This window comes from Panthera pardus, unplaced genomic scaffold, assembly GCF_024362965.1.
Source record: "Panthera pardus isolate Hobbes unplaced genomic scaffold, ASM2436296v1 HiC_scaffold_13, whole genome shotgun sequence".
In the NCBI taxonomy this organism is placed as follows: Eukaryota; Metazoa; Chordata; class Mammalia; order Carnivora; family Felidae; genus Panthera; species Panthera pardus.
Window position 1 is genome coordinate 13,637,039 of NW_026526688.1, and position 15,816 is coordinate 13,652,854.

Consider the following 15,816-nt stretch of genomic DNA (forward strand, 5'->3'; position numbering starts at 1 on the left):
CAGCCTCTCCAACTGACATGCAGAGAGATTAACAAAATGTTTAATTAACGGGAAAGTTCATCAAGCCAAACAAGCCAATCCCGGCCGTACTGGCACAGGTCTCCACTGGGACCACCTCTCGTTGCCCCCACCCTCCTGCAAAGGCCATTTAGTTGTCGGCAATGACTGAGGACTCAACTCTACATAATGGCAGCCAGGTGGTCTCAGAGTCCTTAAATCCCCTTACCTCTTGTTAGAATGTTCATAGCAGGGGGAACTAGAAAAGTCACACTTAAAAATAGCATCCTGAACATCTTTGTTTTTCTTCCGTTTGGACTCCCTACTAGATTCATAAAATGGCAGCGGGCACCACACACAGTCGTTTCTTGTGCAGGTGCTCGAAAACCGCCGCACTTTCATTGTTTTGCTTTGGTAATTGGTAATTGTCCCATTTTAAGATGGCCATTTTCCTCATCGTTTGCCCCTAAGATAATTGCCATTTTCTTAAAAACTTTTGAGTTTGTTCTTTAAAAACCTTGGATACTCCTCTGCTTGTATCAGTGATAGTTTCGTAAAGCGGTTAGTCTTTATTGATTATTTTGGAAGCCTGATATTTTCAGCCACTTAAAATACCAGAGTGGTTAAAGATCCCTCTCTGATGATTCAATTTACTGTGGGGTATGTTTTTCTTTTCCCCCTGTTTCTGAGACATTTATACTTCCATGTGATATTATACAGATGATGGAGACAAATAAGGGACTGTAGAAATGTGCTATATAAAACGTATTATTATTCCATCCATTCTTCGATGTTTCTTTCTCTATGACCTTGAATCTCTCAAGTTTCTGGTGCTACAGTCAAGATACTTGAGGTTATCTGATCCAGGGAAGTTTTCCTGGCAATAAAACGCTTTGTCCTATTTACAAAAATGTACTTAATTCTAAATCCCCTCTTAGTACCACAGTATTTGTGCGTATTGCCCTGTTAGCACGGCATGGTTTTGTTTTTAGATTTTTACCTAGTAACACCATAGTTGTAAAGGCAGGTTTCGTAACAGCCCCACTGATGTCCCCACAGAGGTCTTTGAGTCTGGTCTGTGTGGTCTATGGGAGGACTCTTGGTTGACTTCAGGGGGACCTGAGAGCAATTATAGCATTGAGGTCTAACTAGAGAGTGTGATAAGATCCACTGGCCAAGCTTATGTCTCTAACATTCTCCACAGGCAACTTCTACTTGCCTCACAGAGCATTAGAAATATATGATTGAGGGGGCACCTGGGTGGTTCCATTGCTTAAGTGTCTGGCTTCAGCTCAGGTCATGATCTCACAGCTCATGGGTTCGAGCCCCGCATCAGGCTCTGTGCTGACAGCTCAGAGCCTGGAGCCTGCTTCAGATTCTGTGTCTCCCTCTCTCTCTGCTCGTCCCCTGTTCATGCTCTATCTTTTCCTCTCTCTCTCTCTTAAAAATAAACATTAAAAAAAAAAAGAAATATATGATCGAGCCCAAAGGATACCCATAATATCTTTAAAGAACAATAGCATCAATTAAAAATTATTATTTTTTTTTGCAATGAACATAGGTCATTAGCATACAAAAAGTAGATGCTGTGTTTCTTTTCAAAAATTATCTTGAGGGGCCCCTGAGTGACTCAGTTGGTGAAGCCTCTGTCTCTTGATCTCGGTTCAGGTCATGATCTCATGGTTCATGAGTTCGAGCCACGCATCAGGCTCTCCCCTGACAGTTCAGTCTGCCAGGGATTCTGATTCTCTCTCTCTCTCTCTCTCTCTCTCTCTCTCTCACTCACCCTTCCCCCCACTCTCAAAAATAAATAAATAAACTTAAAACATTCTTTTGGAATTTGTTATTAATCGTTATTTTAGACTTGTTCCCAGCATGTATTGGTTTTATGTGAAAAAATAATGTTTCATGTCAGTGTGTGAATTAACCTACAGTTCAAAACAATTGAAAATATAAAACATGGCGCTTATAATTTAGGCCATTTATGGTTTTTTCTGGATGTTATCAGGAATTCGTTGACCAACATCACAAAATCCTCCCAGTTTGCCCTCATTGTGTGCCTCCTATTTCGTACGTGTGCCAAACGTAGACAAGATAGTATGCAAAATTAGGCGGCCTGCGGATCTTAGATATAAGCCAGAGAGCAAGTTTTGCAATTAGCTGCCTTCGGCTAATCTCCCTCATGGCCCGTCCTGCTTCCCTAGAGCCTTTTCCCCTTGTCGGGGTCCACCGCTCCCATCCTCGTCCAGTGCCCTGGCCTCCGGCTCTGGCTGGCACTCCTGCCCAAGCTCTGCCTCACCCCACCCCTGCCCACGTATGGGTATGAGCAAAGCAGGAAGTCTGGTGGATTACAGACCTTCATTGGTGGAGAGCTTTATCTGTTTTTAGTCTTCTAGCCCACTTAGTGAAAATTCGCGTGCTGGTATGTATAATAACGGACTTCTTCCTGGACTGAGTTCTTCACAGCAGTTAAGATGAGTGTTGGAAAGATTCGTATTGAAAGAGGTAGCAGTGTTTACGACGGGATGCAGTATTTAGCCTGTTCTGTTTTGAAAGAAGAGTGTGATTTCTGAGACTCGTTTCTTCACTACAAACTCATTGTTAACAAGTTTAATTGTGGCAACATATAAAATCCAGACACACACACACAGATTTCTTCAGATAAGAGCCTAAGAAATGCGGTCCCACGGAATTAAATAATGATGCAGGCTTTTCGAGGCATTTTTCTTCTAGTTATTACATGCTCTGCGTGAGGACCATATGAAGGGAGTGGCAGAATCCCATAAATTATCGTAGCGTTAATCTGCATAACAAAATTCCATCAGCGACCCAACTGGAACTTCTTATGAGCCCGTGGACATTTTCAGAGAGATTGAATAGATGATTTTCTCTTGCTCTTTTACAAACTAAAGGCACACTTTATGATTTATTCGTGATGTCCTTAGAGGAAGAGAAAACAGAACAAAGGTCTTAAAGCTTCTGAGTGAGCTAAGGAGCTTATGATATTATATCAAATGATAATGCAAACCGTAAGAAATTTATGGTGAGGCAAGAAAATACGTTGTATACTTCGCAAGAGCTGGAAACCGTGTGATGAACATTTGGAGTTAGGGGACATCTAATTCTGAATGAGTAGTTGTTTGGTTTGTATACCCAGATAAATGGCCATTTATTTCTATTCTAGTATGGGATGACTCTTTCGCTTTTCAATATTAATTAATGTATGCGGTATGTGATCGACTTGCCAACTTTCTCCTGGTCATCTGGTGAATGGATGCAAAGAGAATCCTTAACCCTTCAGCCTCCGCAGCCATCCACCCTGATTAGCCAATGCCACAGTCTCACAAACTTGTAGTATTTTTTTTTTCTCAACTATTTGCTAAAGTCAGAGATGTGAGCTGAATGGGGGGAAATGGGCTGAACTGTACTCATTTGGAATGTTTAAAGTGATTTGAATGGGTGGGGATGTTTTGCTTCAGAGAGCCTTTATCTGGCGGTCCTCGTATGAACTAGGAAAGCCAGCCTCCCAATCTCAAACTCGGACATTCTCTGACAAGTCACTTGAGTCGCCAACGTCACTCTGACCTTTGTGATGAGAATAATAATATTTATCCGGCTTAGCTGAAATCTTCCGTTACGTTGTTCCTAATACTTCACATTGATAAAGCAGCGTTCCCTTTAAGACTCTACACGCTTTATATATAAGATCGATTTAACGCTTTGTTGCTTCCTATTGCATAGACGTAGAAACCAAAAAACACAGAAGTCACATTTTACCGCAGATCTTGAGGTACAAGAATAGCTAGTGTTTGCTAAGCCCTCCTCTTGTGCCAGACAGTGTATATTATCCCATTCAACTCTACAGCAATCCTGTGAGGACTTGATGGCTAATTTTATGGTAAAAGACTAAGAAAGTTCCCTGGGATCACCCACCGGGGAAGTGGCCATGTTCGGATCGTGATACAGACATCCACAACCTCCCAAGACTCCCAAAAGCAAACGATGTTGAGTTGTATTTCAGCAAGGGCTACAAGAAGCAAGCTCATAGAACTACCCTGTTTGGATTTACTTGTCTCATTGCCCAAGCCGATTACCCGGTTAATGATAATAGTGATGGTTCGTTCCCTTTGCACTTGGCAAACTACTCTCACGGCGTAATCCTTTCGGTGGATGTCTGGTGTTTCCTTCGCTGCCCAGCACCCTGGTGCCCTACTGGCGGCCACCCCCGCCCCGGTTTGGAGATCTGCCCTCCTCCCTCCAGATTCTCATGGAACCGAACATAGAAAGAGGAAAAACCCCTCTGAGTCATGTTCGCCCGCCTGCCCATGGCACATGGGCTGGTTCCTTGGTTCTGGGGCCTCTGGCAAAAACTGCTTCTCCCCCGCCCTCCCCGGGCTTCTCATGTCAAACACGAGGGAAGAAGATGAGGTGTTGAGGACCAGCCACAGTTCACCATGTGGACGCCTCCCTCTTCATTGTACAATCTCTTCACTCTACCTTTTATTGCCAATACCTCCAGAGCAACTAGTTAGAGCAGTGCCCATGTTTTTCACTGAAATGTCTTGCTCATGTGTACCAATTCTGTTCGGAGAGGATAAAGCCAAGGTAAGACGTAAAAATTAAATAGGCTCAATAGGGCACCCGGGTGGCTCAGTTGGTTAAGCGTCCCACTTGGGCTCAGGTCATGATCTCCAGGGGTGTGGGTTCATGCCCGCCATGGTCTGTGCTCAGAGCCTGGACCCCGCGGCAGATTCTGTGTCTCCATCCCCCTCTGCCCCTCCCTCACTCATGCACTCTCTCTCGGTCTCTCTCTTTCAAAAATGAATAAACATTAAAAAATTTTTTTTTTTTTTATTACATAGGCTCAGGTCACGATCTCATGGTTCAGTTGTAGGACTGAGCCCCGCGCAAGCTCTGTGCTGACAGCACAGAGCCTACTTGGAATTCTCTCTGCCTCTCTCTCGCCACCTCTCTCTCCCTGTGTCTCTGTCTCTCTGTCTCTCACCCCCCACCAAATAAATAAGCTTGAAAAAAAGTAATAGTTTCAATTGATCATTGAACTGAATCGTCCTATTTGCCAACTTGCAAAGCCTCCAGTAGATTCCGTCACTTCTGGGATAGCAGACAAAAATAATTCCACGGCATCACAGCGTGTCTCGAGCTATGAGTCCAGCCTTCTCCTCACACCTCGGCCTCCTCACCGGTTGGTTCCCGACAGCAGAGCAGCCTCCATTTTGCGACCTTTGCACAAGCCTTTCCTCTTCCTCTTCCCGTCCCTACTTCCCCTCAACACTTCTTCTTACTCGACGCATCTCACTCAGACTTCCACAGAAAAACTTGAAGATGCGCCCAAGATTAGAATCGATGTCCTATCACACCCGCCCACAGAACGTCATTCTTCTCCCTGAAAGAACTTGGCAAAATTTGTAATTGCCTTGTATTTATCTGCTGGTTTCGTGGTCTCCTGGATTCCGTGGCCTTGTTCGCCACTGTGTCCCTGTCACCTAGGAATATTCTAGCAGACAATAGGTGAACAATGGATATTTGACGAATGAATAAATTTAAGTGAGAAAATGTAATATTGGGGCGCCTGGGTGGCGCACTCAGTTAAGTGTCCGTCTTGGGCTCAGGTCGTGATCTCACAGTTAGTGAGTTTGAGCCCCACATCAGGCTCTCTGCTGTCAGCACAGAACCTGCGTTGGATCCTGTCTCCCTTTCTCTGCACCCCTTCCCTTGCCACTCTCTCTCTCTCTTTCTCTGTCTCTCAAAAATAAACTAAACAAAACAAAAAAAAAAAAGACAATGTGATATCAAAATGTTGAGTAGTCATTCTTTTGCTTTTTCCCTCTTACACGTTTACTTACTGAAAAGAAGACGTATCACCTTTCTAACAAGCAAAAAAAGCTCTAAAAGAGAGGAAAAGGGCCACATATTGAATTCCTAAACATCTGTCTCCATAGATGAATACACATACTCTAAAAATATGTTTACACTAACAAATTCATATTTTAATACATAGAAATATAAATATAATTCCTACCACACTCTTCCCAATTTGTTTTGTTTTGTTTTTTCTTCTTCTAAGTCTACTTTGTTCACAAAGCATTCCAGAGAAGGAAAACGATGTTCCCATTTTCTAGCCATTTTTTAACTATCAAACAGAGCATGGAATATCGAACTTTTGGGCTCAGAGTGTGAATCAGAAAATAATTTTCAACATACTTTAAACATGTATAAACACTAATAATAATTCTTCACTCAAACTAGTTTAGAAATATTAATACCATTTCTGGCCCAAAGACGATAGTGGCCAGAAGAAAACAAAAACAAAAGAATAAACAAACAACAAAACGAAACAAAGAACACCCTTTTCCAGCTTTTTCTTTTTTTTTTTCCAAATATAAAAGCGTGCCCTAAGCAGATGCATTTTTCACAGTGCTGTCAGCAGCAGACCTAATTGCTTTTCATGTAAATTAAGAATATGCACCTTTGTTTAAACAGTAATCTAGGTCAAAATGAGGTGGTTTATTTGTCTTAGCCTATTTGAAGCTTTGAAATGGCAGTGAAAGCATGCCATGAAAGTTCCTCTTCACTTGCATTTATTTAAGGAAGAAAATGTTTCTCTTTTTAACTTTTTTTCCTCCAGCTTCCACTTACCAATGACTGTGATCCACTCCGTGCATCTTGGAGGCAAAGATCCCAAACAGCTGTGTTCTTTTAAAAACTTGGGATTTGGGGTGGCTGCTATGTATTCTTTAATATTTTATCTTTGTTGAAGCTTGATGAATCTTAGAATGCATGCAGAGGGTAAATGTTGACTTAAGACCATTTGCTTTCGAGTTTGCCTCAATAGAATTAGGATAGATTTTACCTCCCATCCTTCCACCCTGGACACAGACACATTTGGGTTTTCTTGTCAAAAAAGATCTAGAACTACCCTGATTATCAGACAAATTGTGAACATAGATTATATCACAGGGAGGAATTTCTGACTGACCCCTTCTGGTTTATGGCACCAGTGAGTTTAAGTGTGTGCGACCGATCATCGGCCCCCTGTGCACAGAAAATTGTATCTCAGCACGTTCTTCTACCTGGAATCTGGTGAAAAGGCTTGTTCATGTGTCTGTGTGTTTGTTTTGACCATTTCATGACAGGGGAGTATTCTGTGGACAGTATGCCACAGAGGGAGCTGATATTTGAAGATCACAGAAAGGCTTTCTCACTTACATGATTTGGAGTAGTAGAGGTTATTATCTGTATCAGAATGCATTGTGATTCGAATACCTTCATGGTCACACTCTTATGAATATGATGCATTAATAATAAATTAATTCAGAAACATTCCAGGCCCTGTGTGGGTCATGGAACTAGGAGTCTAAAATATAGGCGCCTTCTATAGAGGGGACCAATTCTTTGCTACTATTCTTTCTGTCCAGTTATCGTATCCCACTGTAAGCGAACGTAACAATAATAAATCCCTATCATACATTTCATTCTTTGAATGTGTTATTAGTAATGAAGAAAAAAACCCATTGAATATAAGCTATAGCTTTGGGAAGAAAAAAAAGCAATCACTCTAAAGATTAACAATGGGTCAGAAAGAAAATGCAGAATCAGGCTTCTAAGAGAAATGTTTTTTTCTTTAAGAAGCTAGAATATGTTTTTACCTTAAGAAGCTAGAATACGTTTTTACCAAATAAATAAATAAATAACCCAGATGTCTTATTTTGTATTTGTTTTCCTTACAAGAAAGTGAAGATTTTTGATGTCTCTACTAAAATATTTCCAGCCAGCAAAAGTTTAATAATGGAGGTGGGGGTGGAGAGGAGGACAGTGAAACTAAGGCACTTTTAGCAATTTAAATATGAAAGAGGAGAATATTTTCTGGCTGTTCTGGAAGTAGAGTGGATCTGGATAGGTACCTGTTCGTGTTACGTTTATGTATGCGGCATTTACTTATACTCTGCCTTCTTCAAATGATACATGGTGTACTCAGTTGTATTTAGCTTTCTATCAGAAACGTTTAGGGTCACTAATTTATAAAATGAACTTCCGCTTTTATTAGTAAATACTATGAGATGTACCGGGAACATTTAAAAAGTCTCCATGTTGGGGCTCCTGTGTGGCTCAGTCGGTTAAGCGGCCAACTTCGGCTCGGGTCATGATGTCGCGGTCCGTGAGTTCAAGCCCCGCGTCGGGCTCTGTGCTGACCGCTCAGAGCCTGGAGCCTGTTTCAGATTCTGTGTCTCCCTCTCTCTGACCCTCCCCTGTTCATGCTCTGTCTCTCTCTGTCTCAAAAATAAATAAACGTTAAAAAAAAAAATTTAAAAAGTCTCCATGTTGGGGCTCCTGTGTGGCTCAGTCGGTTAAGTAGCCAACTTCGGCTCAGGTCATGATGTCGCGGTCCGTGAGTTCAAGCCCCGCGTCGGGCTCTGTGCTGACCGCTCAGAGCCTGGAGCCTGTTTCAGATTCTGTCTCCCTCTCTCTCTGCCCCTCCCCTGTTCATGCTCTGTCTCTCTCTGTCTCAAAAATAAATAAACGTTAAAAAAAAAAAAAAAAGAAAAAATCTCCATGTTATCCTTATGTTTCTGTGAAAGCAAGAGTTGTGAAAGGAAAATACACTGGAATGGAATATGTTTAACGTCGTACTCTCAGAAGAAACTAATGGAAGTTTCAAAGATGAGTAGTCAAAAATTGGGATGTAGTCGGGTCGTTCATAATACCCAAGTGTTCGCGTTCTTTACGTCGGATAAAATGTTCGTGTTGGAGCTGGTCAGCAGGGCCCATGCGCTGTCTACATTTTCACTTCATTTCCGGCAGAAACGTATTTCAAAGACATCTTGTAACATAGCGAGATACCTTACGATAACATTTTTCAGAGTCTCAAATATCATGAAACCTGAAGATCTGTTTCTATCAGAAATCACTCAAAGTTCAATGTGTTATTTAAATTCTTTCGTTTTGCCTATTGAGTTCAAAGCTTCCATCTCAATGCTACCACCTTACATGGAATGGGAAGGAAGCATGGTAAGAGCCCAAATTAGCAGACTGAGCTTCTTATCAAAAAATATCCTCAAGTGGAACAGATTAGTCCAATGAGGGTGCGACTGAGAAGTAATCTTATTCTAATCCGCAAAATCAACAGCATTTGTTTGTATCTCGCTTGCCATTTTAGTGCTAGCGTTTGTCCTTGTGACAGGTAACAAATTTAGGCTTTGAAACTTCAGAGCAGTTGTGTGAAGGTAAATTCTGGAACTCACCACCGTGGACTTGACAACTCTGAGAATCCTGCGCATTCAGCGTGTATGTGCCGTTATCTGTTGGTCGTTGTACATCACATCTCCTCAAGTTCACCTGAATCCTTTTCATATTCTTCATCTGCAAGGGTGTCCTTGGTTTTTATGGTTCTCTTGCTCTTGCTGCTGGAGTAGTTCCCGGGGTGGGGGGGGAGGGGGTCCAAGCTGTAGCCAGACTAGTGCTCTCAAAACACAAATATGACATCTCCTGCCTCCGTCTCTTGTAAGCTTCCCATTGGGATCAGGATAAAAACTGAAATCCTCAGGGTACCCTCTACCTTGTGCTGTCTGGTCCGGCCCCCTCGTGGCTCGCCAGCCTCCTGTTGCCTCACCTGAGTCCGCCACATTCACCTTCTCTCAGTTCTTCACACTCACCCTTCCTTACATCACGGAGCCATTGTACCAGCAATTCCCCCTGTCTGGAAGGTTCTCCACCCCCGTTTCTCGCTCTCGCTCCACTGGATGTAGGTAAATCCTACCAACTTCCTCAGAGAGCAGCATCCTCTGAGCCTCTTAGGTCTTTCTGCTAAGTGGTCTCATAACACTTGCCCTTGTGGTCTGTCTGCAGCCATAGCTGTGTGACGGCTGTTGATAGCCATCTTGGCTTCACGAGGACAATGGCTGTAGGAGCTTTTGCCCATCTTCACGCACCTAAAACGGAACGGTGCCTGACAATATGCACACAATGATGTTTGCTGAGCACACGGATAAATGAGAGGCTGGCGTTTCACTCATCTAGTTTTATCTGCCCAGCATGCGAAGACGACTTGAGCCAATTTTTAGAATGGCTTTTTATAGGACCCACCACCCTTGTTTTTTTTCAGGTGTCTCTGGTATTAAAATGGCAAAATAAAAAAACGCTATTAATTTTGCTGACTAGAAAAACATGTCTTAAATCCTTCTCGGCCACAACTTTATTGAACTCGCATGTTTCTCTGGCTGATATTTTTTTTACAGCAAGCTCAGTTTGCTTTCTGCAGTGGTTTTCACAGTCAACAGACCTCCTGGTCTTCTTTGCCAGCTTCTTTCATACTGTGTTAAAAACTGCTACAATCTCCCCAAACGTCTCCTCCCCCTGTGTGTTATGCATTTTCATGAACAATCTTCCTCACGTTCGTCTACGATGATCAGATAGAAAACACACAAAACTAAGATGGGTAGAGTTCTATCTACTTTCATTCTGTTGAATGATAAATAATTCAGACTAGCTCCATCTCCAAATTTCTTTATTAAATGTTCTCGAAGGACAGTCTCAGAGCCTTCTCTGGACTACATCACTCAAGTTTTCTACCACTTGTATTTTGATAGTAGATAACCTGTCTGGTATCAGCAGGATAGGGTTGCGCAATTTTTCTGCGGGAGCCAGCTGTCACCTCGAGAGCAAGGCGGCACCTTTCTTTGAATGATGTTATTTGCCTCTTTGCATTGGCATATTTAAATGTTGTTTGCATATATTTGTTTTTCCTACGCTGTTAAGTTAATCAGTTCATACAGAAAGAATCAGCCTCTTACTGTTATGCTCCCTGCGTGTTATGTCCAGAAAAAAATTGCAGCCTGGTGGGGAGTATAGGATATATCCACCACATAAAAGTATGGAAGATTTAAGAAATTTTTAATCACCCGGGAAGATGAAACCTAAAGACACAAATTATCATTATACTTTCTCTCTTTTCCCTGGTTTTGCATGAGCATTTTCAACACAATGGTTGCATCCCATGTTGTTTGTTTCAGGATGCTCTGTGCTAACCAAGAAAGTAGTTGCGTCTAGAAGAATATGAGTAGTTTCATTTTGAATCTAATCAGTCTCAAACGTTCCTTGAAAAACATCTATTGAAAATTTCCCATTACCGATCAAGATTCTTCTCCTAGTCTTAAAAACAATAATTTCAGCTAAGACAAAACTTTTATTTTAATATAAAATAAAATATTTATATTTTTATTAAATATAATTTATAAATATATAAATAAATATATAAATAAAAATTTATATTTTTATTAAATATAAATAGTGATTATAATTCAGAGTATTTAAAAGTATTATAATTTAAAAGTACTTTTTTTTTAAGTTTACTTATTTATTTTGGAGAGAAATACAGAGAGAGAGAGGCAGGAAGAGAACCCCAAGCAGGGTCCACACTGCCAGCACAGAGCCCGATGCAGCCTCCAACTCACAAACTGTGAGATCATCACCTGAGCCGAAATCAAGAGTCAGTGGCTTAACTGACAGGGGTGCCCCATAGAGTTTAAAAGGATTTTAAAATATTAGCACTCTACGTGTTTAACAAATATTAGCCCTTTTTATTCTCATAACAAACCCATGGGGAGATGTCCTTTTATCCCCATTGTAAAGATGATGTGATTCAAGCATAGAGAGATTGTCTTGCTCAAGGTCATTCAGGCACAGACGTTATGTGACAGAGCTGATGTTCATTCACGGGCAGTTTGGTTTCAGAACCTGCGTATGACGCGTCCTATAAATGTGAGTTGGACAAATGGCACCAAAAGGAACAGTCGCCATAAAGCTGCAGGTGCATTGAGAGCGTCAAGCGTTAGTTCCAGAGCTGGAGGCCTGAGCCCAGCCTGACGCTCCCTGGACCTGTTATGCCTGAGCTATAGCAAAGCTCACACGTCAACAATCACATGTGAAAACATCTGCCTAGACGTGAGCTCAAGACCAATGCAGAGCTGCAAACTTCTTGAATACCTGCAGGACAGTAAAATACACATTCTGAAAGACGAAATTCAAATCCAACTTTCTAGAAAACCTGGAATGCTTCCTCAAAATCTCACTTTTCAGGAGCCTTTTGCAGCCTCTGCACTATGCAGCTCCAAAGAACTTACTCCCTCACTCACTTTCTCTCCACCGCATAACGGCTCCAAAGTTAATCCCATCAGATGTTTGAATCCTGTTTTCTCGGGTAAAAGATGATTTTTTTCTTTTCCCTTTCGATAAAGGAATACTGATCCGTAGGCATAGACGACCACACACCAGAGTTGAATTACTTTTCTCTGCTCAAAACACCATTTCCAATTTCAGGACGTCTCCTCATTCTCCCCCACCCCTTGGTATTTTATAGAAGGGTCCCTTCACCCGGGCTCATCTACCGTGGTTATTTGCTGTGTAACAGGAACACTCTTGCCAAACAGCGTTCTTAGATACACAGCAGTCAGTCTGAAGGAGGAAGTAGGAAGGTTTTGAAATGAAAATACTGAGGACCTATATATAGTATCCTATATCAGGTACCCACTGTGCGAGAAGATGAGCTGAATTAATGTGAGAGATAACACAAACATGAATAATGCTATTTAGTATATGTATCATAAACACATGCATTATACACATAATACATGACACATGTTTATGAGATAGATAAGTGTTGCTGACATGACGTTGGTGAAAAATGTACGAAGAACGTATCTCCTTCCCTCTGCAAATTCTTGAACTAAGAGCTGCTTTTCTTAGCTGGTGCCTAGCACAATGCCTAGAAGAAAGAAAGGACTCAGTAAATATCTGTTTCAATGAAAGAATGAATGAATGAGAAGAAAGAAAGAAAGAAAGAAAGAAAGAAAGAAAGAAAGAAAGAAAGAAAGAAAAGAGGGAGGGAAGGAAGGAAGGAAGGAAGGAAGGAAGGAAGGAAGGAAGGAAGGAAGGAAGGAGAGACTGGAGGGGAAGGGGAGGGGAGGGGAGGGAAGGGAAGGGAAGGGAAGGGAAGGGAAGGGAAGGGAAGGGAAGGGAAAGGAAGGGAAATGGAGAGAGGGAGAGAAGTGGGGAGAGGAGGAAAGGACTGAGTCAACTAACTAAAATACCTAGCCCAGTCTCCAAAGTCTTCCATTTCTTCACTCTTTTCCATATTTTGTGCACCTGCTTGACTTCCCAGTTTGTTTTTTCTTTCTTCTGCTAAGTAGATGCCCAACCTGGGGTTAGCCCCACCTTTGATCCTCTTAGCTGGAGGCTCATGCAGTTTTTTGGGAAAATCATGAAAATCTTCCAACTAGGTCCAGGATAACCCTATTCTACTTAATCTCACTGGCTTCCTACTTGAACTTTTGTGTAAATTGATTTTTAATCATATTGCCCAAGCAGCTTCTCCAGTCGTTTGTCACATTTCCCAATTTTTCAAGCCACAATGACTTTCTCCTTCCTGCCTCAAGTAAAATGGCATCCTTCCTCCTTCACAGCCAAATCTCCTACTCACCGTTGGTCTGAGATACTCTCCCCAACCCCCCGCCCCACGCACACACACACACACACATCACCTTTCTCTAGCATCTGCAGCCTTTCCCTTGCCATTGGCCTTTACTTACGTTTTATGAGCATGCCCAGGATGATCCATCCCTAAGCAGCCAAAAGCAAAATTACTACCAAAAAACCATTTCCCTCAAGTGTATCATACCTTTTTTCATTCCTACCATGATCTGGCTTCCCTCCTCCTGTTAGCTGGCTTTTGTCCCCTCTATCTCACCGAAATAGTTGTCTCAGGAGTCGCAATTCCAAAATTGAATCCTATCATCCTCAGACAGCTCTCACCCTTTCAAATCCCACTGCAGACCCATTATGTCTCAGAACATTCTCTCCATGGCCTCCACTGTGACTCCTGGACTCTGATCCCCTTCCTTCTTTCCCAGTACTCCTGGCTCCTTTATGGCCTATTCTTCATCCCCCCACCCCCAACACTCTCTTAGTAGGTATTTCCCCAAGTGTAGACCAGTTTCTCCCTACCACTTGGAGAGGTACATACACCCATCCACGACCTTCCACCTCTAAAACTCAGCTCTTCAGCCAATACATTAACCAGATACTCATTGGCTCCTTCATATGTTTACAAAACAAAACAAAACAAATTTCTGAAAAACTAGTTCTTTCTCTCCACTTCTCTTTTTCCCATGATAATTGTATCAGTTACCTCTTAGTCAACAATGTTCCAATCCTAAAAGTAATCTCTTATCTTTGCCTATCTTAAATCCTCCCTGGGTTTTTTGGTTTGTTTAGTTGATTTTGTTTTTAGTTTCTGTTTAGGGTGAGAAAAAGGGAAAGAAAGGGAAAGAGAGAATTTACCTCATTCTTTGACATTTGGAAACTACTCCAAAGGACTGTAATGCTAAATGAGAAACTCAAAAAATGGATTCATTTTCACTGTGATCGCTCTTTAAAATGACTAAATGACATACACAAACAAGAAACTCATGCATTTGTGTTTTCCTTCAACGGAACCAGAAACAAGGGTTTGTAGATTCACACCATAGTAAACCTAATCCCAGGCTCTGGGAATATGATGTGACTAAAAATATCTCCTACCTCATGATCAGAGCTACCAGCAGAGACAGTGACGGGAGGGGCTTTAAACAAGACAGAAAGGTGGCAGGTCTCAGATAAATTCCTGAACATTTCACTCTTAGTCAAGATAAATATGCCATACATTTCTTACTTTCACTTCCAAAAAAGAAAAAAAAAAAAAAAAAAGGGAAAGGACCATATGGATACATGACATAAACTTTAGCTTCACATACTACTAGGGCAGGCAGGAACTCTCTCTATGTTGTTAATATTGTTGATGTTTCATTGTTATAAATCAGCAGTACCTCTTTGTTATAATGCGTGTCTTAATACTGAAAGAACTTCAGACCTGAAATAATTCATATAAAACAGCAGATCAAGTTTTCTTCCAGTTTATGTGTTGTATTTATTTTATCCTAGAGTCCCTGCTCTTCTAAGACAAACTGATTTAGAAGTTCGGTGCAATCAAGACAACTAAACGCCGCTTTAAAGAAGAAGAGAAGGTAAGTCCCAGTCACTAAAATGCCTCCAGACCTACTGAATGAGATGCAAAAGCTTCTTGAAATATACAACTTGTTTGTCGTGACAAAACACACTCTCGCTAGGTTGCAGTGTGCTTTCTAGCCCATTCCGTAAGCTTTTAACTTCCATGAGTTAAGCTCTAGGAAAATGTTTCCAAAAAGTGTAATCGATCTGATTTTCATATTCTTTCGGATACTGTGGAAACAATGGCATTTCTACAGGCTTTTTTTTTTTTTTCTCTTTTTCCTGGACATTTAAAGGAATGAGGACTTTTCTAAAATATAGAATCTATGCGTTGTCCCCAGAGGGAATTTGCTACCAAGATGGAGGGGACCGCACACAATGGAGACTAGAGCATGTGTGTTACCCCCACTTTGTAAGTGATGTGTTTCGGAGCTTTCTTATTCTTAGGAAGTCTCGTGCCTTTCTCAGCAGCACTTACGTGGCAACCTTAGAGAATTAAACTTGGACCTGTTTTCTCTCTCCCTCTCATTCTCACTGTCCTTGATAGAGCTCAGTGCGTTTTCTCATGGTAACCATGGTCTAGTAATTTAAAGCTTTTGAACCTTGTGAATGGATTGATTTAAAACCATATTCTGAGGGGCTTCCACCAGGAAGCTATAAAAGAATTTACAACAGCAAATCGGATAAGTGTGCAGAAATATACCTACCCAGAGTAAATCATTCACAAAGTGCTTCTTTTGGCTAAGTGGGTGGAGTTCTTGG

The 15,816-nt window shown here is 41.6% G+C and overlaps 1 protein-coding gene across 14 annotated transcripts in view; it reads left to right on the forward strand.

The window, feature by feature from the left end:
• Positions 1-15,816, forward strand: part of TENM3 (teneurin transmembrane protein 3) — a 1,270,502-nt gene that overhangs the window by 545,645 nt on the left and 709,041 nt on the right. For all 14 annotated transcript variants that reach the window (XM_019422144.2, XM_019422148.2, XM_019422152.2 and 11 more), the window contains exon 4: positions 14,989-15,071. The gene's annotated coding sequence lies outside the window, so the exon portion shown is untranslated. The remainder of the gene's footprint in view (positions 1-14,988; positions 15,072-15,816) is intronic.